At 47.0% G+C, this 24,606-nt stretch overlaps 1 protein-coding gene across 8 annotated transcripts in view; it reads left to right on the top strand.

Annotated features, from left to right (window-relative positions):
- The first annotated feature begins 967 nt into the window (after positions 1-967).
- The window catches only part of LOC147006644 (uncharacterized), a 205,073-nt gene continuing 181,434 nt past the window's right edge, over positions 968-24,606 (top strand). For 3 of the 8 annotated variants that reach the window (XR_015054689.1, XR_015054690.1, XM_085868317.1), the window contains exon 1: positions 2,729-2,881. The gene's annotated coding sequence lies outside the window, so the exon portion shown is untranslated. Of the gene's footprint in view, positions 2,498-2,728; positions 2,882-3,310; positions 3,422-6,386; positions 7,955-24,606 lie in introns of those variants that run through there. The other 5 variants (XR_015054694.1, XR_015054691.1, XR_015054693.1 and 2 more) reach the window with 5 other exon arrangements.

Below are 24,606 nucleotides of genomic sequence, written 5' to 3'. Positions count from 1 at the left end.
GAGAGAGAGAGAGAGAGAGAGAGAGAGAGAGAGAGAGAGAGAGAGAGAGAGAGAGAGAGAGAGAGAGAGAGAGAGAGAGAGAGAGAGAGAGAGAGAGAGAGAGAGAGAGAGAGAGAGAGAGAGAGAGAGAGAGAGAGAGAGAGAGAGAGAGAGAGAGAGAGAGAGAGAGAGAGAGAGAGAGAGAGAGAGAGAGAGAGAGAGAGAGAGAGAGAGAGAGAGAGAGAGAGAGAGAGAGAGAGAGAGAGAGAGAGAGAGAGCTCACAGATCAGGGTGAAGCAGAGGGGTGAGTTTTCCATTGGCCCTCTAATGCCTTGTTCTTCATTGCCCGGCCTGCGAGCCACTGGCAGTACCTGGTGGCCGAAAGTGCGCCCGATAATAACTAAATGTGAAAACACCCCATCAGAATCCGCCAGAAACGCTGTCAAATTGACCCATTGAAAAATGTGGAATGAACGAGTGATGGAATAGACAGCCGGAGGTGACGGAGTGTGAAAGTTGATACTTCAAAATCCCGGCTGTGTATTCCTTCACCGGACCTGCAACAATTCTCAGGTGTGCCATTTCTACACATTTCCTTCTGGACAGAAAGACTAGTCTCTCTCTCTCTCTCTCTCTCTCTCTCTCTCTCTCTCTCTCTCTCTCTCTCTCTCTCTCTCTCTCTCTCTCTCTCTCTCTCTCTCTCTCTCTCTCTCTCTCTCTCTCTCTCTCTCTCTCTCTCTCTCTCTCTCTCTCTCTCTCTCTCTCTCTCTCTCTCTCTCTCTCTCTCTCTCTCTCTCTCTCTCTCTCTCTCTCTCTCTCTCTCTCTCTCTCTCTCTCTCTCTCTCTCTCTCTCTCTCTCTCTCTCTCTCTCTCTCTCTCTCTCTCTCTCTCTCTCTCTCTCTCTCTCTCTCTCTCTCTCTCTCTCTCTCTCTCTCTCTCTCTCTCTCTCTCTCTCTCTCTCTCTCTCTCTCTCTCTCTCTCTCTTTCCACAATCCCAGGTACTCCACACATCAAACATCCATCACAGTAATCGTTTTTGAGTTTTGCTGTAAATTAAATTTGTTTATCTTTCATTGGCTTTATGAAAGTTCCTTCCTTGTCCACAAATGGTCGGTTATTGACAAAAATCCTTTATATAATGGATTATGGTCGTTTTCTTTCTCTGAAATATTTACACTTCCATTGTTTTTGATTTGTAGAATGCAAATTATTTCAGTTGTAGAAGGCAAACCTTGTTGCGTCAATCGAGGTGTAAGTTGTGTGCATCTTCATCGATTGAGTATGATTTTTGGGTGAGGGTTTTGAGGGACCTTCAAGGTGACAAGACGTGATTTGCGAGGTCTGCTGGAGGCAGGATTTCTCGCTCACATCTTGGCACCTGGAGGAAGGTGTCGACTCATGATTCTTGAATGTGAGAAGGTCGAGTAGTGAGGTCGGGCTGCCACGTGAGTCATGGTGAAGAGAGGAGTTGAGGAAGTTGAAAGTCCCTCTCGTTCAAATCCTTCAAACTCTTCTCTTCAACACGAACATTCAACTACATGTTCTTCGGAGGATTTTTTGTCGTTATTCTTCACCATTGAGGGACACGACCACAACCGATATACAGCCCGATATCTCAAAAAATTATGGACGGATATGCACGACAGTTATTGGACTGGTTGGGTGGGTGACAAGGACGAAATGATTCGATTTTGGTGAAGATCCGAATCCGAAATTTAAATATTTTAAGTGATGATTCTTCACGCATTGAGAGATTGGGCCAAAAATGATACATAGAGCACTTTATCTCTGAAAGTTGTGGATGAGTTTTGGCAAAATGAGCTGGATGAGTTGGTGACGTGACAAGAACAAGTGGATTCGATTTTGGTCCCGAAGGGTCCTGAATTAACTATTTCCTCTAAACTTGATGGAATCAATCGGAACTTGCACAGACACAATGTCGGGGTTCCCTCATTAATCCCTGAAAGTTTCAGCTTCCTCAGTCAAATCCTCCCGGAGGAGTAGATGATACATTTCCACATTCCTACATACCCACATTCCTACATACCCACATCCCCCACATACCCATATATAACTCCGTTATGGAGGGAAGATTGTCGATAAATACAAATACAGAAAATGAAGAACGTTGTTTCGTATCGAGGGAATAATCATCGACGAACTCGGACTCGATTTTCCACTTTCACAACACAATCTGAAACACAAACAATCCGTTAAAACGAAACGTTCAATCTTTGTATTTATTTTAAATCATGGACACGTGATGTGGCGGGAACCAATCAGACACCGTGATATCGCGGTTCGCTTTTTCCCCAAACAGCTCGCGCTCTTCACTCGGTTACCACAGCGTACCGTCCTTCACCTGACGACGTGGGGTCCACCATGACCCGAGATCTCAGAGAGAACACCCCGGGATCCACGAGCGGCTCCGATGGAGGACACGTGGACGGTCCGGGAGGTTCTCCGGAAGACCGCGGGTCCATGGACGGTTCACCCGAGGACAAGGGGTCCAGACCCGGTACGTGACGTTCACTCCGTACCGAGAACTTGTGTTTCCCGTGCTGATCCGTGCTGTGTACTAACACAGGGACTTATTGATTTAGTGAATGTCACGATGTCTGGAGCGGAGCCGGAATTGAATTGTGAATAGAAATCCCATCCATGACATGTTATCCTCCCTCTTGAACAACTGTGACATCATTTTTCACCTCTTCACTTCATTCATCATTCTATTTCTCTTTACTCTCGTTCACTCCTAATCAGACGATGATTTACTTTTGATGATGGGCCTCTGCACCGGCACACAATGGCCTCTTCTTGAAGGCATTCAATGGGATCTTTAACCTCCTCGAGGAATCACTGGATGAGAAGACAAGTGACTTCCCTTTGCTTTCAGACGAAGGTATGCTCACTGATGCAGCACCACGATGGCAGTTTTCGCTCGTCCTGTAACAACCTTAAGGCCAAATTATGTTCAGAATTGTATTTTAATGTGTTACGATCTGGTTTTATGTCAGTGAAGAGCACGACAGATGCGATGTTTGCTTTGAGAGTGTTGATGGAGAAGTTTAGGGAAGGTCAGAAGGAGTTGCACTGTGTGTTTGTGGATTTAGAGAAAGCTTATGACAGGATGCCAAGAGAAGAGTTGTGGTATTGTATGAGGAAGTCGGGAGTGGTGGAGAAGTATGTGAGGGTGGTGCAGGATATGTATGAGGACAGTGTGAGAGAGGTGAGGTGTGTGCTTGGAATGACGGACCGGTTTAAGGTGGAGGTGGGATTGCATCAAGGATCGACTCTGAGCCCTTTTTCTGTTTGCAATGGTGATGGACAGGTTGACGGACGAGATCAGACTGGAGTCTCCATGGACTATGATGTTTGCGGATGACATCGTGATCTGTCGTGAGAGGAGGAAGCAGAATGAGGCGAGCCTCGAGAGGTGGAGGTACTCACTGGAGAGAAGGGGAATGATAGTCAGTCGGAGTAAGACGGAGTACATGTGCGTAAATGAGAGGGAGGGTGGTGGTCTGGTGCGGTTGCAAGGAGTTGAGGTGGGGAAGGTGGATGGGTTTAAATACTTGGGATCAACTGTCCAAAGTAACGGAGAGTGTGGTTGAGAAGTGAAAAAGAGAGTGCAGGCAGGATGGAGTGGGTGGAGAAGAGTTTCAGGAGTGATTTGTGATAGAAGGGTATCTGCAAGAGTGAAAGGTAGAGTATACAAGACGGTAGTGAGACCAGCGACGTTGTATGGTTTGGAGGAGGTGGCGATGACAAAAAGACAAGAGGAGGAGCTGGAGGTGGCAGAGTTAAAGATGCAGTGATTCTCGTTGGGAGTGACGATGATGGACAGGATTAGAAATGAGTATCTTAGAGGGACTGTGCAGGTTGGACGGTTTGGAGACAAAATGAGAGAGGCGAGATTGAGATGGTTTGGACATGTGCACAGGAAGGAAGCGGAGTATATCGGGAGAAGGATGCTGAGGATGGAGCCGCCTGATAGGAGGAGAAGAGGAAGGCCAAAGAGGAGGTTTATGGATGTGGTGAGGGCGGACATGCGGGTGGTTGATGTGACAATGGAAGATGTGGAGGACAGATCGAAATGGAGACGGATGATCCGCTGTGGCGACCCCTCACGGGAGCCCCAAAAGAAGAAGAAGGTGGATGAACACGGGAGAGAAGGATCGATGGGAGATGTGGGAGAGACGGGAGATAAGGATTATTTTACAGAAGAAAATATCGTGATTTTCGATGGAGGAAGATCAGAGATGGTGGTGAATGTTTTGAAGACCTGGAGTAAAGAATGGGATTGAAGAGAGTGAGGGAGTTTGTTCCTTAGGTGGGGAACAAGAGGAATGAAAGAGTGAAGGTGAGCAGGGATTGTAAATTTTGGTAGTTTTACCAGAAAGGGGTTGCTGGCGGACCTTGAGTGGCCTGCGGAAATATGGGGGTGTGGGACATATCTCAGACAGAGCAAAGGGGGGCGAGGCCGGAGAGGAGAGAGTAGAAGACAGAAAAACTATCGACCTGCCTGCGGTGAGAGAGAGAGTGAGAGTCCCAAAGACTGAGCCTAACAGCGGGAGATACCAATGATCCTGAATGCCTTGGTTTCCACAGCGTGAAGCCGAGAAAGGTGAGAGACGTGAGCACCATCCCAGAGTGATAGCAGCACTCCATCAAGCTGCGGATGACACTTTGTATGTGGTCAGCAGCTCAGGTGGGCCAAGGAAGGACTTTGCACGAGAGAGGATCCCCAGTTGGTGACTGGCTTTGGAGGCCAGGTTGGAGATGTGGCTTTCCCAGGAAATATGATGGCAGATGTTGAGACCTGGAAGCTTGAATGAATGGACTTCTTCCAGAGGATTGTTGAGAAAGTGGATGGATGGGGGAGGGTGGTGGGGAGGGTTCCAGACGATTCTTTCGGAGAGACATAGTGAGAGTTTGAGATTTTTCAGGATTGAAAGACATGTTCCACGTGTTGGATGAGTTTGTGATTTTATCCTGATCTGCAGTGAGCAAAGAAGCTGCTGCTTGCCTGTCTGAGGGATGACAGATGGTACGGCAGAGGGTGGAGTCATCAGCAAAGAGATAAAAAGGATTTTCCAGAGAGTCGGAGAGATCATTGATGAAAACCAGAAAAAGAACAGGGCCCAGAACTCTCACTGCCTTGAGGAACTCCATCCTGGACATGAAGAGGGTTTGAGAGAACTTCATTTAGGGTCACACGTTGGCTGCGATAGGAGAAGAAGTCTGCGAGCCATGGGTGGAGATGTCTTTGGATAGGAAGAGGACAACATAGGAAGAGAGTTTGTTGAGCAGGGCAGGGTGTCAGACCGTGTCAAAAGCACGAGATAGGTCGAAGGATATGGTTCTGATTTCATGTCCGGCATTAAGGACCTCCATCCATTGTCGGTGGAGCATAAGCAGCATGTCTTGGGAAGAGTGACCTGGTCTGAAACCAAATTGATGATCGGAAATCAAGCCATTGGAGAAGAGGAAGGATTTAATGTCTGATGCAATGATGGATTCCACAACCTTGCTGATGATTGGGAGAAGCCTGATTGGTCTGGAGTTGCAGGAATCTGTTTTTCCACCTTTTTTTTCAGCGCAGTGATGTTTGCTGATTTCCAAGCAGATGGCAGATGACCTTGATCAAATGAGAGGGTGAATAGAACAGAGGGAGGATGAGCAAGAGCAGAGGAGCAGGCTTTGAGGACAAGTGGGCTGATGCCGTCTGGACCGGTTGCAGAATCTGAGTCGAGGTTTGAAAGCAAGCTCTCCACCTTGTCAGGAGAAAAGGACACAGAGTCCAAGGACAGGTGGGTGTGACTTGGTAAGGTGGGCACAGAAAGCGATGGGTTTTGGACACAAGATTTGAAGCAAACACCGAGTTTAGGCTTTCAGCCTTTTCACTTGCGGTGTCAGCAGTGCGTCCGTTTGAGGTAAGGGAGGGGATGGAGGGGGAACATACACCAGAAACAGATTTAATTAGATGCTACCAGGATTTGGAGGAGTGAGAGAGGTTTGAGAGTTCAGACTTGAGATGAGAAAGATGATGTTTTCTGGCTCTTCTGAGGGGAAAACACACACTTGTTCCAAGCTTTGTGGAAGGAACTGAGATTACCTTCAGTTGGGTTAGCCTTCCATGATTGGACCTCTGTATCTCTGAAACCACACCAAGGACAAAATTGAAACTTGCACACGGCATGTACTCCTCATGGGAAATATGTGTGATTTTTTTTGATGAGGTCATAGGTGCCTTCGTTATGACTTCATAATTACATATGTAGAACGCTACATCTGATCAGTATGAACATTTTTGAGGGTCATCTCGGTATATGCCTGGTGTCGGCTTCATGGTGAGCGTGGTGGGCTTGGGATTAAAACCACACCAGCTGTTGAATTCATTGCAGGTGGGGTTGACTCTGCCTGTCATCACTCTGATGTCGGCAAAAAGAGTGCCAGCTTGTTCGTATCCTGTGGCGTAGTGGCGACCCGTCCAGGATTGTGTCCAATACCCAAGGAGACTGCTTTGGCAACACCAACGTTCTGCACAGAGTATGGTCCCCATGGATGGATGGATGGATCTCGGGATAAAATGGTCCAGAGAAAAAAAAATTGATGTTGTCATTGGTCACGTGATTCCGCAGCCATATTGTTAAAAATAATTAAGAAATCACACCTTCAAAAATCTTCTCTAAAGTGGTTGAACAGGTTCAGGCGAAACTTTACACGTATCAGTGAGGAACAAAAGGTTCACATATATGTCATCAAAGGTCACATGGTTTGACAGCCATATTGGACTTACCCTAAAACCAAGAAATAATCCTCTCCAGAACAGCTGGACAAATTGAGGGTAAACATCACACAAATGTTTCCAAGACCATCGGTGTTCAAGTTTGTAAAGGAATAATTGATAGGTCACATGGTTTGGCCGCCATATTGGATTGATAAAATATTAAATAATGTTTTCTCTGGAACTGTTTAATCAATCGACGTGAAACTTCACATTGATGATCTGGTAGTGATGGGGAGTACAGGTTTTAAATTTCAACTTGATCAGACGCATGATCTGGCAGCCAGAATTATTTATTTTTTTGATATGGGTTATTTGGATTTTTTTTTATTTATTTATTTTTTAATGAGGCTCACTTGGCTGTGCCTGGATGGGTTTGAGGGAAGAGGAGCAGCAGCTGAAATGTGAATCCTATCCAGGTTCCTCCTGATGACTTCACCTTTGATTTTTCCTTGTTTTGGTTCCTTCTGATTACTACAATGCAGGACTGTACCTTTTTGGTCTTCCATTTGATTTGAATTTAATTTATTTGAATCCCATTCCAAATTCGATTAAACAATGAATAATAATTTTTAAAAAGGTCAGAGGTCAGGGTCAGGTGTCTGATCAAAGTGGGACGTCTTGGTACCCGGTCATCACTGCCAGCAGTTATAAAGTAGCAGTTCTAATTATGTCTCTAATTGATTACACAACACACCACCACACAAAACAAGTCCTGGCGAGGGTGTGTAATCTCTGATTGCTCTTTTTCTTGCTTCAATTGAGAACCTACAGGTTCGCAGTACTTTGGCTCTGGATTTGGCAAATTGTACCGAATCTCGTCTGGAGCGCGCAGATGCGTACAGAGGGGTAAGGTCACATTTAAGCATTGCATCCGTTTAATTATTTGGTTCGTTCATCCGTCCGTTAAAATTATTGAAGCGGTGCAGACGCTCATTTGACACAAGGGTGAGCTCGAGCTGCCGAGCATCACGAGAAAGAAACGCCAGACTGCATCGCCTCCTTCGGACACGGATGTGAGTTTTTATAGACTGTCTGCCTGGCTAACGGTCAAACAAAATAGAAAATCTTTCCAAACAGGAAACTTACTGTTTTTTTATTGACGTCATAAAGGGCACAAACAACAGCCACGGATAACTTGTGTAATGTGTTCAATAAAGTGGTGGAAAAGACAGTGCAACAACGGCGGTAAACCTCTGAATTTTTTTTTCTTTTCTACAGCGTTTGCAACCTTTGTTTTATTTCAATTAAATTATACACCTGAACATTGCAGTTGGCACACAAATGATAGTTTTTGGATAGAAATCCTTCATGACATCGATGAGGGTAGTTTTCTTTCCCTGAGGTGTTTGCACTTGCTTGGCTCTTGATTGGTCAGTGAAAACACATCAGGTGGAGAAGACAAACCTTCTCACGTCGATCGATGTGGATGTTCTGTGTATCTTCTTTAATTTTATTGGACTAGAAACACCCGTTCCCTCCAGGCGGGGTCAGGAGTGTGGTTGGGGTCACGTGTACGTGTATGAGCACACCGCGTGCAAAGCTGAGTGTTAATATATTATTATTATTATTATTATTATTATTATTATTATGCTTTTACAGCCACAATTATTCCTACATTCTTGCTGGGTTTGCTGGTGGATTCTTGGCCGAAGTCGACAATGAACTTGATTGCCAGGGACGGCACACAAATTGATGAATCACCCGACATGTGAAACACCAGGATAGCAATTTACAGCTGGGTTGGGATTCAAACCCAGGCCGGACTGCTTAGAGGCGAGTGTGTGTAACTCTCGGCCATCCTGCCAGACCTGTGTTAATATTGTTACGGTCCCTGGGTTCGGAGTTTGCTACAAGGGGAAACCTTACAGTTTCTCCCGAACACCCGGTCATGAGGCCGCTGACCACAGATAATTCTGCGGACCAACGGGTTGGCGTTCTTACACAGCCGTAGCCGCTTGAATTGCAGACTACCTGCCTTGCAGGGTTATGCTTTGATGTTTCCGCGACAACAACCTCACTCGAGGCCACACCCTCGGCGCCACACCTGGTGATCTTCTGTGGAACAGATAGGTGCAGCACCGGCTAAGAGAGCAAATCACATGGTGTACAACATCAAGTCTAACTATGCTTGTCCACTGTCGGACCAATGAAGGAAAGAACAACCGAGACAGATTTGAAATAACAACGAACAGTTATTTATTCCACACACACAAGCAAGCAATCATTTAAAAGCGAGTATTTACAGGCAAGAAAGCACAGTTCCAGGCAACTACAGGTAAAGCAAACAGGGTTTTTGGTTGTATTCTGAGAGGGATCAATTATAAATCAAAAGAGATGGTGTTGACATTATACAGGCATTTAGTGAGGGCCACATCAAGAATATTGTGTGCCGTTTTGGTCACCACAACTCAAGAGGGACATAGATGCCATGGAGCGGGTTCAGCACAGGACTACGAGATTGATTCCGGGCCGAGCTCGACTGAGCTATGAGGAGCGGCTAAAGGAGACAGGGCTTCATACACAAGAAAGGAGGCGGTTATGAAGAGATATGATAGAGATGTTTAAGAGAATGAAAGGTAGACATAAAATATGAACAGATGAATTATTTAACAGAGTGGACAGTGAAAGGACCAGGGGCCATCACTTGAGAGTAAAGAAGAGGAGAGTTAAGACAGTCGTAAGGTAGGGGACTTTTACTCAGAGAGGAGTTAATGCATTGAATGGTCTCTCTGGAGAGGTAGTGGCAGCAGAAACAGGAGATAAGTTTAAATTAGAGTTAGATCGGTACCTGGAAGTTATGGAGATAGAGGGGTATGGGGATGTTGAGAAGACTTTTTGGTAGTTTGAGTTGTGATGGGTGATTGTGTACATGTGTCTGGAGTGCTGTTGGTCGGGTCTTGTCAAGGGGGGTTGAGTGGTTGATGTTGTGTGTTTTTGACCAAGCCCATGCCCCCTCCCCGGAGGGAAAGAAGAAAAAAAACTACAAAAACATACAATAAATAGATTAAAAAATACTAACAATAAAATTTGCATTTTCCTCTTTGCATCTTGTGTTGATAAATTAGTCTGGTGTTCACGCAAACATGATGGGCTGAATGGCCTCCACCTGTGTCTTATTTCCTTGTATTAAATGCTTTTCAGACAAGAGCCGAGATCGACTGTAATCGATATACCCCAGAGATCATCGATAGCCAATATTCTCCGAAGAGACCTGCAGCAAAGGAATTAAGTCTCAGTGTCAGACCCCTGGTCAGAGTCCAAGTCTCACATCCGTCAAGCAAGACTGTAAGCATGAAGAATCTGAAGACTCGGACTTTCGTCCTCCCGCAACCGATTGCGCCACACCCCATTATCCAGTGAATCCATGACTCCCCAGGCCCGGCCCAGGTGTCTATTGACCTCTGGCTCACAGCCAGCAGAGGCATTAATATCACTGTCAAGGTAAGTGAATCTCTCCGTGACCTCAACATCCTCACCACAAACAGGTACAAACAGGACAGCAGCATCCAAGATGTCATTGAAAGCCTGGATCTTTGTTTTGACCCAGGAAACCATCTGGATACCATTCTGCTCCAGTCTGCTCCAATCCCAGCGGCTCCGACTCCTCATTCAGCACCTCGATGGCCCCCAAAAGGAGATCTAAAGTCTCCGCAAAGGTGACTGCATCATCTGGGAAATCAAGGTCAGAGATCTTGACATTCCCAAATCATGCACCACAGCTTGATCTCTACAACATCCTCCCCAGAATCCAGTCCATGCAAGCGCTGAAAAGTGTGGGGGCCAGTACACACCCCTGATGAATTCCAGTAACAACTGGAAATAAGTCAGAGATTGTATCACCACACCTCACAGCACTCTCAGTACCAGAGTAGAGTTCAGACATCAGATTGATGAGTTTTGGTGGCACCCCACGAAGACCAAGAATCCTCCAGAGGGCATCCCGATTCACTGAATCAAACGGTTTCCAGAGATCAACATTGGCTGCAAGCAGCCCCTGCCAAAACTTTCGTCTGCGTTCGGTGAGGACCCGAAGAGCAAGCATATGGTCAATCGTTGACCTCTTTGGTGTAAAGTCTGACTGCTCTGGACGCTGGTGCTCAAGCAGATGGTGATGAACCCTGTCAAGAGTTATCCGAGCAAAGACCTTGCCCGGCACTGAGGGCAGCGTCACTCCTCGGTAGTTGTTGCAGTCTTGGAGATCACCCTTCCCTTTCCCGAGAGGGACAACAAGGCCCCTCTTCCAGTCAGTTGGGATGATTCCTGTGTTCCAGGCAGAGCACAAAACTGCATGCAACGACACGAGTACAGCATTTCCACCAGCCTTGAGAACTTCAGCCTGGATGCCATAGATCCCTGGAGCTTTACCCCATTTCAACCGGTTCACCGCAGCCTGTGTTTCCACTAACGATGTTCGATCACAGTTGATTGGGGAATCAGCAGTAGGGATAGTAACACCCCTGATATACAACTCAACATCTGGTGGATCAGCGTGGTACAACTGCTCAAAGTAAACGGCTCAGCGGGCCTTCACTTTGGACTTCTCTGTCAGCCCACGACCTACTGCTCTCAACGCAGTACACTGAGGGATGGGCTTGGAGGAAATCAATGCGCATATTCCCCTGTAAGCAAGACGAGAATCACCTGACCACAGGTGATGCTCTACCCCCTCACAGATTCCTCGCACATAGGCCTCCTTGTCCACCCTCAGTGCATGTACTGTTTTACGCCTCAACTCCCTGAACAGCTCAGCTCTGCCAATAAGCCTGGCCCGACGACTCTGATCAATGGTATCCAGTGTCCCTTGAGAGAGAAAATTTTTCACCCTTTGGTGAGTTCCAAGACATCGACCGGCAACATCAAGGATGGTGGTCATGAAGGCGCTCCACAACTCTTCGGGATTCCCCAAAGCACCCAGACCCCCCCAAATCCCCACTCAGCCAGTTCGCAAACCCCTCAGCTACCCTCTCATCCTTGAGCTTGCCAACGTCCAGCCAAGGCTGGGATGGTGCCATTCTCTGGGATTTAAGCTGAAACTTCAAAGTTGCAACCACAACCTGTTGTCGGTTTGGAGGAACTGAGCACTCCGGTAGACCCTGCAGTTCTGGATCACCCTCCAGCGACCATCAATGAGCACATGGTCAGTGTTTTGCCACACGACCAGCGTTGGAATACCAAGTGCAGCGATGAGGTTGTTATCATCGGATATGCACGAAAATTATTGGACAGGTTGGGTGGGTGACAAGGACGAAATGATTCGATTTTGGTTTTGATCCGAGAATTTTAATATTTTATAAAGCGATTCTTCATGCATTGAGAGATTGGGCCAAAAACGATATATAGCACGATATCTCAGAAATGTTGTGGATGAGTTTTGACAAAATTCGGTGGATGAGTTGGAAAGGTGATGAGAACAAGTTGATTTGATTTTGGTTCAGGTCCGAATCCAGATTCTCTTGGTGGGATTAAAAAAAAAAAAACGGAAACCGCTCAGCCTGGCGCAGGTATGTGCTCCACCGAGAGCCTTCTCATTACCCTCGCCGAAGGAGAGGGTGTTGTGCTTGGGTCCGTTTGTTTCTTGCAAAATCGAAGAAGTTTGAAGAATATTGGTCAGTCAATGTTGTTATTCTGTCTGCCTGTCCATTTATCGCTGACAGGTCACACTTCCAAACTGATCTTCACAAAACTTCATCACATGGTAGAGTTTGTTATCCGCAAGAAGCCTGTTGTTTTTGTGGTCGAAAGGTCAACATCAATCAACGAAAGGTCAACAAAATTTTCAAAATCCTCAATTCTCGTGCGATTGACTCGAAATATCCAAAGAATTTTCAGATCAGCTTACTGAATTTAACCACCAATTACTTTTGAGGTCAAACTCAGCCAAAAGCTCAACAAAGACCAAGTATCTATAATTGTCAATTTTGATCCGATGAACTTGAAATTTGAATTGGAGTTGAGAAGGACATTTGAGGAGGAGTTGTGGGAGAGGGAAGGACAAAACAGTGCGGAACAGAGACATGAGGAGATCAGTGGAAGACAAAGGGATGTGGCGGGGAACATGGGGTAATCAAGATGGACACTACATGGACTTTCAGGTCCTTACATGACAGGGAATTTCATGAAGGAAAGCAGGGAATTTGAAGGAGGTGGGTTTGGGGTGGATTAGCGGGAACAGAAAAGATTGTGGTTTTGGATGGGAAAAGATAAGAGATGGTGGGAAACAGCTGTTTTGAAGACGTGGAGGGAAGAATGGGATTGAAGAGAGTGTGGGAGTTTATTTCCCAGGTGGAAAACGAGGAAAGAAAGAGTGAAGGTGAGCAGTGATTCGTGATTTTGGTAGTTTTATGAGAAGGAGGTTGGTGGCAGACCTTGAGCACCCTGCAGAGAAATGGGGGCGACATTTCTCACACCGAGCGGGCGGCAGTGCCGGAGAGGAGACGGAAGAAAACAGAAAGACCCCGGACCTGCCTGCGGTGAGAGAGTGAGAGACCCAAGGACTCAGCCTCATCACGGGAGATAGCAATGGTGCTAAATGCCTTGGTTTCCACAGCGTGAAACCGAAAAAGGTGAGAGGCAGGAGCACCAGCCCCGAGTGGAAAGCAGCACTCCATCAGGCTGCGGACGACACTTTGTATGACTCAGGAGCTCAGGTGTTCCAAGGAAGGACTTTGCACGACGGAGGATTCCCAGTCGGCGACTGGCTTTTGATGCCAGCTTGGAAATGTGGCTTTCCCAGGAAAGATCATGGCAAATAGGAAGGCCCAGAAGCTTGAATGAAAGGACTGCTTCCAGAGAAATGTTGAGAAAGTGGGTGGGGTGGGGAGGGGTTCCAGACGATCCTTTCAGAGAAACAAAGTGAGAGTGTGAGATTTGTCAGGGTTGAAAGACATGTTCTACGTGTTGGACCAGCTTGTGATTTTATCCAGATCTGCATCGAGTGAAGAAGCTGCTGCATGCCGATCGGAGGGATGACGGATCGTAAGGCAGAGCGTGGAGTCATCAGCAAAGAGATAAAGAGAATTTTCCAGAGAGTCAGAGAGATCATTGAAGAAACCCAGAAAAAGAACAGGGCCCAGAACATTGCCTCGAGGAACTCGAGCCTGGACAGAAAGAGGGGATGAGAGAACATTTAGGGCCACATGTTGACTGCGACAGGAGAGGAAATTTGTGAGCCATGAGTGGAGATGTCGTTGGATACCATAGGAAGAGAGTTTGTTGAGCAGGGCAGAGTGCGAGATCCTATCAAAAGCACAAGATAGGTCTAAGGATGTGGCTCTGATTTCATGTCTGACATTGAGGACCTCCATCCATTGTTGGGAGAGCAGAAGCAGCATATCCAGGGTGGACTGACCTGGTCTGAAACCAAATTGATGATCGGAAATCAGGACATTGGTGAAGAGGAAGGATTTGATGTCTGAAGCGATGATGGATTCCACAAGCTTGCTGATGATTGCTGATTGGTCTGGAGTTGCAGGGATCTGTTTTTTCACCTTTTTCATGCAGGGCAGTAATGTTTGCTGATTTGCAAGCAGATGGCAGATGACCTTGATCAAATGAGAGGGTGAATATGACAGAGAAGGTGAGCAAGAGCTGAGGAGCAGGTTTTTAGGACATGGGGGCTGATGCCGTCTGGACAGGTTGCAGAATCTGAGTCGAGGTTTAACAGCAAGCTCTCCACCTTGTCAGGAGAAAAGGACACAGAGTCCAGGGACAGGTGGGTGCAACTGGGTGAGATGGGTACAGGAAGCGAGGGGGTTCGGACACAGGATTTAGATGTAAACATGGAGGTTCGGCATTCAGCCTTTTCATGTGTTGTGTCAGCTGTGCGTTCATAAGGGAGGGGCTGGAGAGGACACACCAACAGTCAGGCAGAGGGGCAAAATGCAAGGAAACTTTGAGGAATAAAGGACATTCGGAAGAATGACATCAAGGGAAGGACGACACAGGTAAGGAGCAAGAGGGTTATCGGTGCCAACTCTCAGTCACAGAAGAATGGTGAGGGCGCGGGAGGATGAGGGGGACACCTGATAACCTGGAAAGCTGGAGAGAGGTGTGCTTCGAGAGGGTTCATGAGGTTAGAAAATAAAATGAGTAGGGATGGGCAGTGACCTGAAATGGTGGAAAGCAATTGTGTTGAAACCTGGAGGGTGGAATGAGATCGAAGAGAATGTGCAAGATGGTTCCACAGGGGCTGGTGGGAAAAATGAGGAATGAATGAGTGCTGGAATGGAAGACGGAGGTAACGGTGTGTGAAAATTGAAACTGCATTACCCCGGTATTCCAGTCCTTCACCCAACCTGCAACAATTCCCAGGTGTGCCATTTCCACACATTTACTTCTGGATGGAAAGACTTCTCTCTCTCTCTCTCTCTCTCTCTCTCTCTCTCTCTCTCTCTCTCTCTCTCTCTCTCTCTCTCTCTCTCTCTCTCTCTCTCTCTCTCTCTCTCTCTGTCTCTCTCTCTCTCTCTCTCTCTCTCTCTCTCTCTCTCTCTCTCTCTCTCTCTCTCTCTCTCTCTCTCTCTCTCTCTCTCTCTCTCTCTCTCTCTCTCTCTCTCTCTCTCTCTCTCTCTCTCTCTCTCTCTCTCTCTCTCTCTCTCTCTCTCTCTCTCTCTCTCTCTCTCTCTCTCTCTCTCTCTCTCTCTCTCTCTCTCTCTCTCTCTCTCTCTCTCTCTCTCTCTCTCTCCACAATCCCAGGTACTCCACATATCAAACATCCATCACAGTAATCGTGTTTGAGTTTTGCTGAAAATTATATTTCTTTCTCATTCATTGGTTTTATGAAAGTTCCTTCCTTGTCCACAAATACTAGATTATTGACAGAAATCCTTTATAAAATGGATTATGGAAGTTTTCTTTCTCTGAAATACTTACACTTCCATTGTTTTTGATTTGTAAAATGGAAAATATTTCAGTCGAAGAAGGCAAACCTTGTTGCATCAATCGAGATTTAAGTTGTGTGCGTCTTCATCGATTGAGTATGATTTTCGGGTGAGGGTTTTGAGGGACCTTCAAGGGGACAAGACGTGATTTGCGAGGTTTGCTGGAGGCAGGATTTCTAGCTCACATCTTGGCACCTGGAGGAAGGTGTCGACTCATGATTCTTGAATGTGAGAAGTTCGAGAAGTGAGGTCGGGCTGCCAGGTCATGGTGAAGAGAGGAGTTGAGGAAGTAGAAAGTACCTCTCGTTCCGTTTCTTCACCTTCTCTCTTCAACACGAACGTTCAGCTGCATGTTATTCCGAGGATTTTTTCCGTGATTCTTCACCACTGAGGGATACGACTCCAACCCCTATTCAGCCCGATATCTCTAAAAATTATGAACGGATGTGCACGACAGTTATTGGACAGTTTGGGTGATTGACAAGGACGAAATGATTCGATTTTGGTGAAGATCCGGATTGGAGAATTTTGATATTTAAAAAAGTGATTCTTCACGTATTGAGAGATTGGGCCAAAAACGATATATCGCACGATATCTCAGAAAGTTGTGAACGAGTTTTGGCAAAATTAGGTGGACGAGTTGGTTCGGTGACAAGAACAAGTCGATTCGATTTTGGTTCAGGTCAGAATCCAGATCCGGCCTCTCGGTGGGATGAAAAAAGCGGAAACCGCTCAGCCTCGTGGAGGTATGTGCTCCACTGAGTGCCCTCCAATTACCCTCACCGAAGGAGAGGGTGTTGTGTTTGGGTGCGTTTGTTACTTGCAAAATCGAAGATGTTTCAAATACTTTGGTCAGTCAATGTTGTTATTCTGTCTCTGTCTGTCTATTTATCGCCAACATGTCACAATTCCAAACTTATCTTCACAAAACTTCATCACATGGTCGAGTTTGTTATACGCAAGAAGCCTGTTGTTTTTGAGGTCGAAAGGTCAACATTGGCCAAAGCTCAACAAAACTTCCAAGTTCCTAAAACACTCAATTCTCATGCGATTGACAAGAAATTTCAAAAGGATTTTCAGATCAGTTCACTGAATTTAACCACCAATTACTTTTGAGGTCAAACTCAGCCAAAAGTTCAACAGAGGCCAAATTTCTAAAATTGTGAATTTTCATCAGAGTAACTTGAAATTTGAAGAGGAGTTGCGGGATAGGGAATGGCAAAACACTGGGGAACAGAGACATGAGGAGATCTGTGGAAGGGAAAGGCGGGGAACACAGATTATACAAGATGGACGACGTGGCCTTTCAGGTCCTTACACAACAGGGAATTTCAGGAAGGAAAGGAGGGAATTCGAAGGAGGTGGATTAGCGGGAATAGAAAAGATTGTGGTTTTGGATGGGTGAAGATAAGAGATGGGGAACAGCTGTTTTGAAGACCTGGAGGGAAGAATGTGATTGAAGAGAGTGTGGGAGTTTGTTCCAAAGGGGGGGAAAAGAGGAATAAATGAGTGAAGGTGAAGAGTGATTGTAGATTTTGGTTGTTTTACCAGAACGGGATTGCTGGCGGACCTTGATTGCCCTGCGGAAATATGGGGGTGAGGGACATATCTCAGACAGAGCAGAGGGGGGGGCTAGGCTGGAGAGGAGACGGTAAAAGACAGAAAGACCATCGACCTGCCTGTGGTGAGAGAGGCAAAGACTGAGCCTAATAGCGGGAGATACAAATGATCCTGAATGCCTTTGTTTCCACAGCGTGAAGCCGAGAAAGGTGAGAGACGGGAGCACCATCCCAGAGTGAGAGCAGCACTCCATAAGTCTGCGGACGACACTTTGTATGTGGTCAGCAGCTCATGCGGGCCAAGGAAGGACTGCACAACGGAGGATGTCCAGTCGGCGACTGGCTTTGGAGGCCAGCTTGGAAATGTGGCTTTCCCAGGAAAGATCATGGCAGATACTAAGACCCAGAGGTTTGAATGAAAGGGCTTCATCCAGAGGATTGTTGAGAAAGTAGATGGGAGCGGGGGGGGGAGGGGTTCCAGAGGAGCTTTTCAGAGAAACAAAGTGAGAATTTGAGATTTGTCATGGTTGAAAGACATATTCCACGTGTTGCACGAGCTTGTTATTTTATCCAGATCTGCACTGAGTGAAGAGCCTGCGCTTGCCGACCTGAGGAATGACAGATGGTGCGGGAGAGGGTGGAGTCATCAGCAAAGAGATGAAGAGGATTTTCCAGAGAGTCGGAGAGATCATGGATGAAAACCAGAAAAAGAGCAGGGCCCAGAACACTGGATTGAGGAACTCCAGCCTGGACAGGAAGAGGGGATAAGAGAATTCCGTCAAGGGTCACACATTGACTGTGACAGGAGAGGAAGTCTGCGAGCCATGAGTGGAGATGGCCTTGGATACCACATGATGAGAATTTGGTGATCAAGGTATGGTGTCAGACAGTATCGCAGGCACGTGATATGTCTCGAGATATGGCTCTCGTTTCATGTTTGGAATTTAGGACCTCCATCCATCGTTGGGAGAGCAGAAGCAGCATATCCAGGGTTGAGTGACCTGGTCTGAAACCAAATTAATGATCGGAAATCAAGCCATTGTTGAAGAAGAAGGATTTAATGTCTGAAGTGATGATGGATTCCATAACCTTGGTGATGATTGGGAGAAGGGTGATTAGTCTGTAGTTGCTGGCATCTGTTTTTGTACGTTTTTTGCAGAGCGGTAATGTTTGCTGATTTCCAAGCAGATGGCAGATGACCTTGATCAAATGAGAGGGTGAATAGGACAGAGAGAGGGTGAGCAAGAGCAGAGTAGCAGGTTTTTAAGACACGTGGGCTGATGCCGTCTGGACTGGTGGCAGAATCTGAGTGGAGGTTTGACAGGAAGCTCTCCACCTTATCAGGAGTCCAGGGACAGCTGGGTGCAACTCGGTAGGGTGGGTACAGAAAGCCATGGGTTTCAGACACAAGATTTAGAAGCGAACACGGAGGTTAGGTATTCAGCCTTTTCATGTGTTGTGTCAGCTGTGAGGTCAGGGAAGGGCTGGAGAGGACACACCAACAGTGAGGAAGAGCGGCAAAATGGAAGGAAACTTTGAGGAATAAAGGTCATTCGGAAGAATGACATCAAGTGAAGGACGACACAGGTCATGAGCAAGAGGGTTATCGGTGCCAACTCTCAGTCACAGAAGAATGATGAGGGAGCGGGAGGTTGAGTGGGATACCTGATAACCTGGAAACCTGTAGAGAGGTGTGCTTCGGGAGGGTTAATGAGGTTAGAGAATATCATGAGTCGGGATGGGGAGTGACCTGAGATGGTGGAAAACAGCTGTGTTGAAAACCTGGAGGGTGGAATGAGATTGAAGAGAATGTGGAAGATGGTTCCACAGGTGCCGGTGGGAAAAATGAGGAATGAATGAGTGCTGGAATGGAAGACGGATGTAACGGAGTGTGAAAATTGATACTCCGTTAATCTGACATTCCATTCCTTCACCCAACCTGCAACAATTCTCAGGTGTGCCATTTCTACGCATTTCCTTCTGGACGGAAAGACTTTCTCTCTCTCTCTCTCTCTCTCTCTCTCTCTCTCTCTCTCTCTCTCTCTCTCTCTCTCTCTCTCTCTCTCTCTCTCTCTCTCTCTCTCTCTCTCTCTCTCTCTCTCTCTCTCTCTCTCTCTCTCTCTCTCTCTCTCTCTCTCTCTCTCTCTCTCTCTCTCTCTCTCTCTCTCTCTCTCTCTCTCTCTCTCTCTCTCTCTCTCTCTCTCTCTCTCTCTCTCTCTCTCTCTCTCTCTCTCTCTCTCTCTCTCTCTCTCTCTCTCTCTCTCTCTCTCTCTCTCTCTCTCTCTCTCTCTCTCTCTCTCTCTCTCTCTCTCTCTCTCCCCCTCTCTCTCTCTCTCTACAATCCCAAGTACTCCACACATCAAACATCCATCACAGTAATCGTATTTGAGTTTTGCTGTTAATTTAATTGGGAATTTCTGAAATAGTCAATTTTCATCCGATTGACTTGAAATTGGAAGAGGAGTTGAGAAGGACATTTGACGAGGAGTTGAGAGGTACATTTGAAGAGGAGCTGCGGGAGAGGGAAGGACAAACAGTGGGGAACAGAGACATGAGGAGATCTGTGGAAGGGAGAGGGATGGGGTGGGGTACATGGGGTATACAAGATGGATATTACAGGGACTTTCAGGCAGGAAAATAGGGAATTTGAAGGAAGTGAGTATGGGGTGGTTTAATGGGGGGAATAAAAGATCATTGTTTTGGATGGGGGAAGAAAGAGATGATGGGGAACAGGTGTTTTGAAGACCTGGAGGGAAGAATGGGATTGAAGAAAGTTTGTTCCGAAGGCGGGAAAAAAGAGGAATGAAAGAGTGAAGGTGAGCAGTGATTCGTGATTTTGGTAGTTTTACCAGGAGGGGGTTGGTGGCAGACCTTGAGCACCCTGCGCGGTCAAAAGTACGCAATATGGCTCTGATTTCCTGTCTGACATTGAGGACCTCCATCCATTGTTGGGAGAGCAGAAGCAGCATATCCAGGGTAGAGTAACCTGGTCTGAAACCAAATTGATGATCGGAAATCAACCCATTGGTGAGGAGGAAGGATTTAATATTTGAAGCGATGATGGATTCCATAACCTTGCTGATGATTGGGAGGAGGCTGATTGGTCTGTAGTTGCAGGGATCTGTTTTTGCACCTTTTTATGCAGGGCAGTAATGTTTGCTGATTTCCAAGCAGATGGCAGATGACCTTGAGCAAATGAGAGGGTGAATAGAACAGAGAGAGGGTGAGCAAGAGCAGATGAGCAGGTTTTTAGGACACGTGGGCTGATGCCGTCTGGACCGGTTGCAGAATCTGAGTCGAGGTTTGATAGCAAGCTCTCCACCTTGTCAGGAGAAAAGGACACAGAGTCCAGGGACAGTTGGGTGCGACTGGGTTAAGGTGGTTAAGGTGGGTAGAGAAAGTGATGGGTTTTGGACACAAGATTTCGATGCAAACACCGAGTTGAGGCATTCAGCGTTTTCACGTGTGGAATCAGCAGTGCGGCCATTTGAGGTAAGGGAGGTCCACGGATATTTGAGGTCCACATTGTTAAAGGAAAGGGAGGGGAAGAGGCTTTGGGTGCCGGGGGTGGGAGGGGGAGGGTAGGAGGGGGAACATACACCAGAAACAGATTTGATTCGACGCCACCAGGATTTGGAGGAGGGAAAGAGGTTTGAAAGTTCAGACTTGAGCTGAGAAAGATGTTGTTTTCTGGCTCTCCTGAGGGTGGATACACACTTGTTACGAGCTTTATGGAAGGAACTGAGATAACCCTCAGTTGGGTTTGCTTTCCATGAGGTAAAGGCAAGTTGTTTCAGGACAACTGCCTCGCCACAAGCTTCGGTGAACCATGGGCGGGAGGACAACTGAAGACGACAGGGGATAAATCTGTGCATGAGGGAGAGCAAGTTTCTTTGAAAGAATTCCAGGATGAGTTGATGTTGGAGAAAGTAGCGATGGGAGACCAGTCCATAAGTTTCATGCTTGCTTTGAGACCCTGCCAGTCGGCTTGAGTGAATTGGCAGACTCCACAGCGGTGAGGTGGTTCTCTGATAACAGCCAGAGAGATGTCTACTTTGACAAGGACGTGGTCAGAAGAACCGATTGGAGCGGAGGAAGAGCAGCAGATATTGTCAGGAAAATTTGTCAAACCAGATCCAGAAGAGATGGAGTACCATTGGTTGAGATCCGGGTCGGGAAGTTGACCGATTGAGTCAGTCCCAATGAGTCGCAGAAAACTTTTGCTGAAGTGCCATGACAGGTGAAAAAGGTTTCCACACCTAGCCAACTGGCTTGATGACAATTTGACTCACCACATATGAGGAAGAGAGAGTTCGGATGAGAGGATAGAAGTTGGTCCATGTTTTCGGATAGTGAGGTGTCGATGGAGTCATCACTGCTTGGTGGACAATGCAGTACACAAGTAAACATGAGGTGGGAGTGGAGGGGACTCCGAAGCCAGAGGTATTCCTGGGGGTGTGGGGGAGTGAGGGCAGTGCATGGAGAGTGAGGAATAGAGTCTTTGATGAAGAGAGCAACTCCTCCACCAGGATGAGGCTCAGGTCTGTCATACCGGAGGAGGGAGTAACCGGGGAGAGATACTTGGGAGTCAGAGATGTGTTGAGGGAGGAAAGTTTGTGAGGCAGATTATGTCTGGCTGTCTGTGGAAACCTGTATGGAAAGATCTGAAAGGTTTGAGGGAAGGCCCTGGATATTTGAGGTCCACATTGTTAAAGAAAAGGGAGGGGAAGAGGCTTTGGGTGCCGGGGGTGGGAGGGGGAGGGTAGGACAAGGGAGAAGAGGGGGAGGGAAGGAGGATTGTTGAAAGAGTGTGGGGGGTTGCAGAACAGCCAGGGGAGGGGGCCGAATGAGGAGGAGAAAAGGCTCTGTGGTGCTGGGGGATTGGGGGGGGGAGAAAGAAGGCAGGAGGAATTTGAGGAGGTGGAGTGATGAGAGGGCAGTGGAAGGAGGTAGCTTTGTGGATGAGAGGGGGGAAATTTTGAGAAGGGTGAGTGAGGGGGGTGAATGGTGGGAGAAGGGTGAGTGGTGAAACTAGTTGCTGAATAAGTCACCGGGACAAACGGGCACTGAATATCAAGGGTCAGAGGTCAAATTTGTGGCCAACCAAGACCATTTGATGAAAACCCAAAAGGGTGGACACATGTCCTGAACTTGTTTCCCACAAGCAGAACATTTTTCTATTCCTGGAAAAGGGGGAATACTGGGAAACTTCGATTGTAATGACCTCTGCCACCGAAGGTGGACGCAGGTGAAGTTTTCACCTGTTTGTTTGTCTGTCAGTGAACAGGATACTGTATCTAAAAGAGTTGTGGACGGATTCAGATGAAACTTGGCGGACAGGTTTGGAGTGAGACAAGGACGGACTGGTTCGATTTTGGTGAAGATCCGGATCCGATAAATTTTTTTTAAGTGATTCTTCACCATTGAGAGTTTTGAGCTGAAAATGATTTGCGGTAGAGCATGGCATCTCAAAAAGTTGTGGACGAGTTATGACAAAACTTGGTGGGGGTGAGTTGGGGAGGCGACAAGAACAAGCCGATTCAATTTTGGTTCAGGTCCGAATCCAGAAACAGCCGATCAGTGGGATACAAAGCCTGTTTCGCCCACGGACTTCTTACAATAACCTGGACCAGCAATGCCATCTACTCGCAGCAGTGAGAACTGAAGTCACCTGAAATGGCTCAGCTGCCATGTTGCGTTCCCTCTCGTTCGTCGCGCGCAATTCAAAAAATCTGCAGATCCATTCAGAGTTTTAACTATTTTGCCAGTATTTTGAACCGGTAAACGTAAAAATGCCACAGTGCGTGGCGTTCGGATGCAATAATAAGTCTGGGAAGAGCTCCACATGCACCTTTCATCGGTAAAAATGCGATTATTGATGCTTGGTTTTTTTCTCTTTCAATCGTCAATCTATTTTTAGAGTATTATTTTAAGAAGTTACAATTTAAACGCTAAACGCCAGTATAACAATCTAAACTCGAGGGGGAGCACTCGGGAGAGTGCAAAACCTCCGCCGCCAACACTGCTGCGTCACTCAAGTGAACCTTATATCTTATTCATTAAATATGATGTCAACAGTGCTGAGAGTTATAGTTCTTTTCTCCATTTTTTGGTGGGGTGGGGGGTTGGAAATCACTTAAAACATGTACAAATGCAAAAAAAAAATTTCTCTTTTTTTTTGGGGGGGGGGTAAAAAACAATTTGGGGGGGGGGGTTGGAAATCACTTAAAACATGTAGAAATGCAAAAAAAATAAAAAAATTTCTCTTACAATTTTTTATTTTTGGGGGGGGGGGTGGCCAAGTCCAAAATTTAGTGGCATGATCCTTGGACCATACTTAACCCCCCCACCAGAAAGGGGTGAAAACAGTAACCTCCATCCATCTTCGAAGATGGCGGAGGTTAATGATGGCAAAGTACAGTCGATAATTTGAAAGAAAATGTAAAAAAACGATATTATCCAGGAATACGCCGGAAATGAGTTTTCCAGGCGTCTAGAATTCAATTTTTCCGGAGATTCATTCCCCCCATCGACCGCCGTGGCTGCGTAAATCGTTGGGCGGGTTGCTCACAATATTTGTCCTTTTGGGGGCACAGGCCCTCCCTATTCCGAGGGTCCTGGCTCCGCGGTCCACCTAACCCTATTGTTACGGACTCGCGCCTGCCGGCGTGCTGACGGCCACGTAACTCGAATCGCGGCACGTCGCCCACCGGACGGACAATCCAGTCGTGACCCTCTCGGACTAACGCCGGGAACCAGTCACGGGTGGACCTTTCGGTCTCACCGCGATCTAGCCAATCAGCCCCCGCGTGGGATAGGGTTGCTCGCCAAATTCGACCTACCTAAGTACCCACACGGAGGGTAGACCGGGCGATCGCACCTCGCCGCAGGTCGACTTCGGACACGGGCTACTTAAGCGACCCGTTCCGTACTATCGGGATAACCGAGCGGTGTTATCGTCGGCCTCGACGGTTCGATTAATTATCGGGCGTATTCAGCCCACTACCAACCCTTTACGTGAAGCAAGATGAGGATTCAATGAAAGAAATGACGAAGCGAAGCGGGAAACAGTTCAACACAAAGCACATTTATTCGCGATGAACGGAAAGCACACATATTCAATTCCACCAAAAGCACATAGAAAAGAAGAGAAACACAATGCAATTTTACACAAAAAGCAAATGCGACAATGCAGATCTAATACCGATTACGCGAGCACACGGCAACACTTATACAATTTTACTTCACAGACGGCGCCGACAACACACATTCCCAAAAACAAAAGAAAAGAGAACCCTCAAGGATGAGGCGGACCTGAGGCCGAGACCGGGTCGGGCCTACCCGTCTGGTGATGAAACGCGGAGCGGCGATGGTGCCTCAACTCCGCGGGCCTCGCGGG

This window comes from Eptatretus burgeri, unplaced genomic scaffold (assembly GCF_056783735.1).
Source record: "Eptatretus burgeri isolate ZD-2024b unplaced genomic scaffold, Ebu_testis_v1 Ebu_testis_scaffold_3158, whole genome shotgun sequence".
In the NCBI taxonomy this organism is placed as follows: domain Eukaryota; kingdom Metazoa; phylum Chordata; class Myxini; order Myxiniformes; family Myxinidae; genus Eptatretus; species Eptatretus burgeri.
The sequence above is the reverse complement of the archived record's forward strand: the minus strand, read 5'-3'. Positions and strand labels throughout refer to the sequence as shown.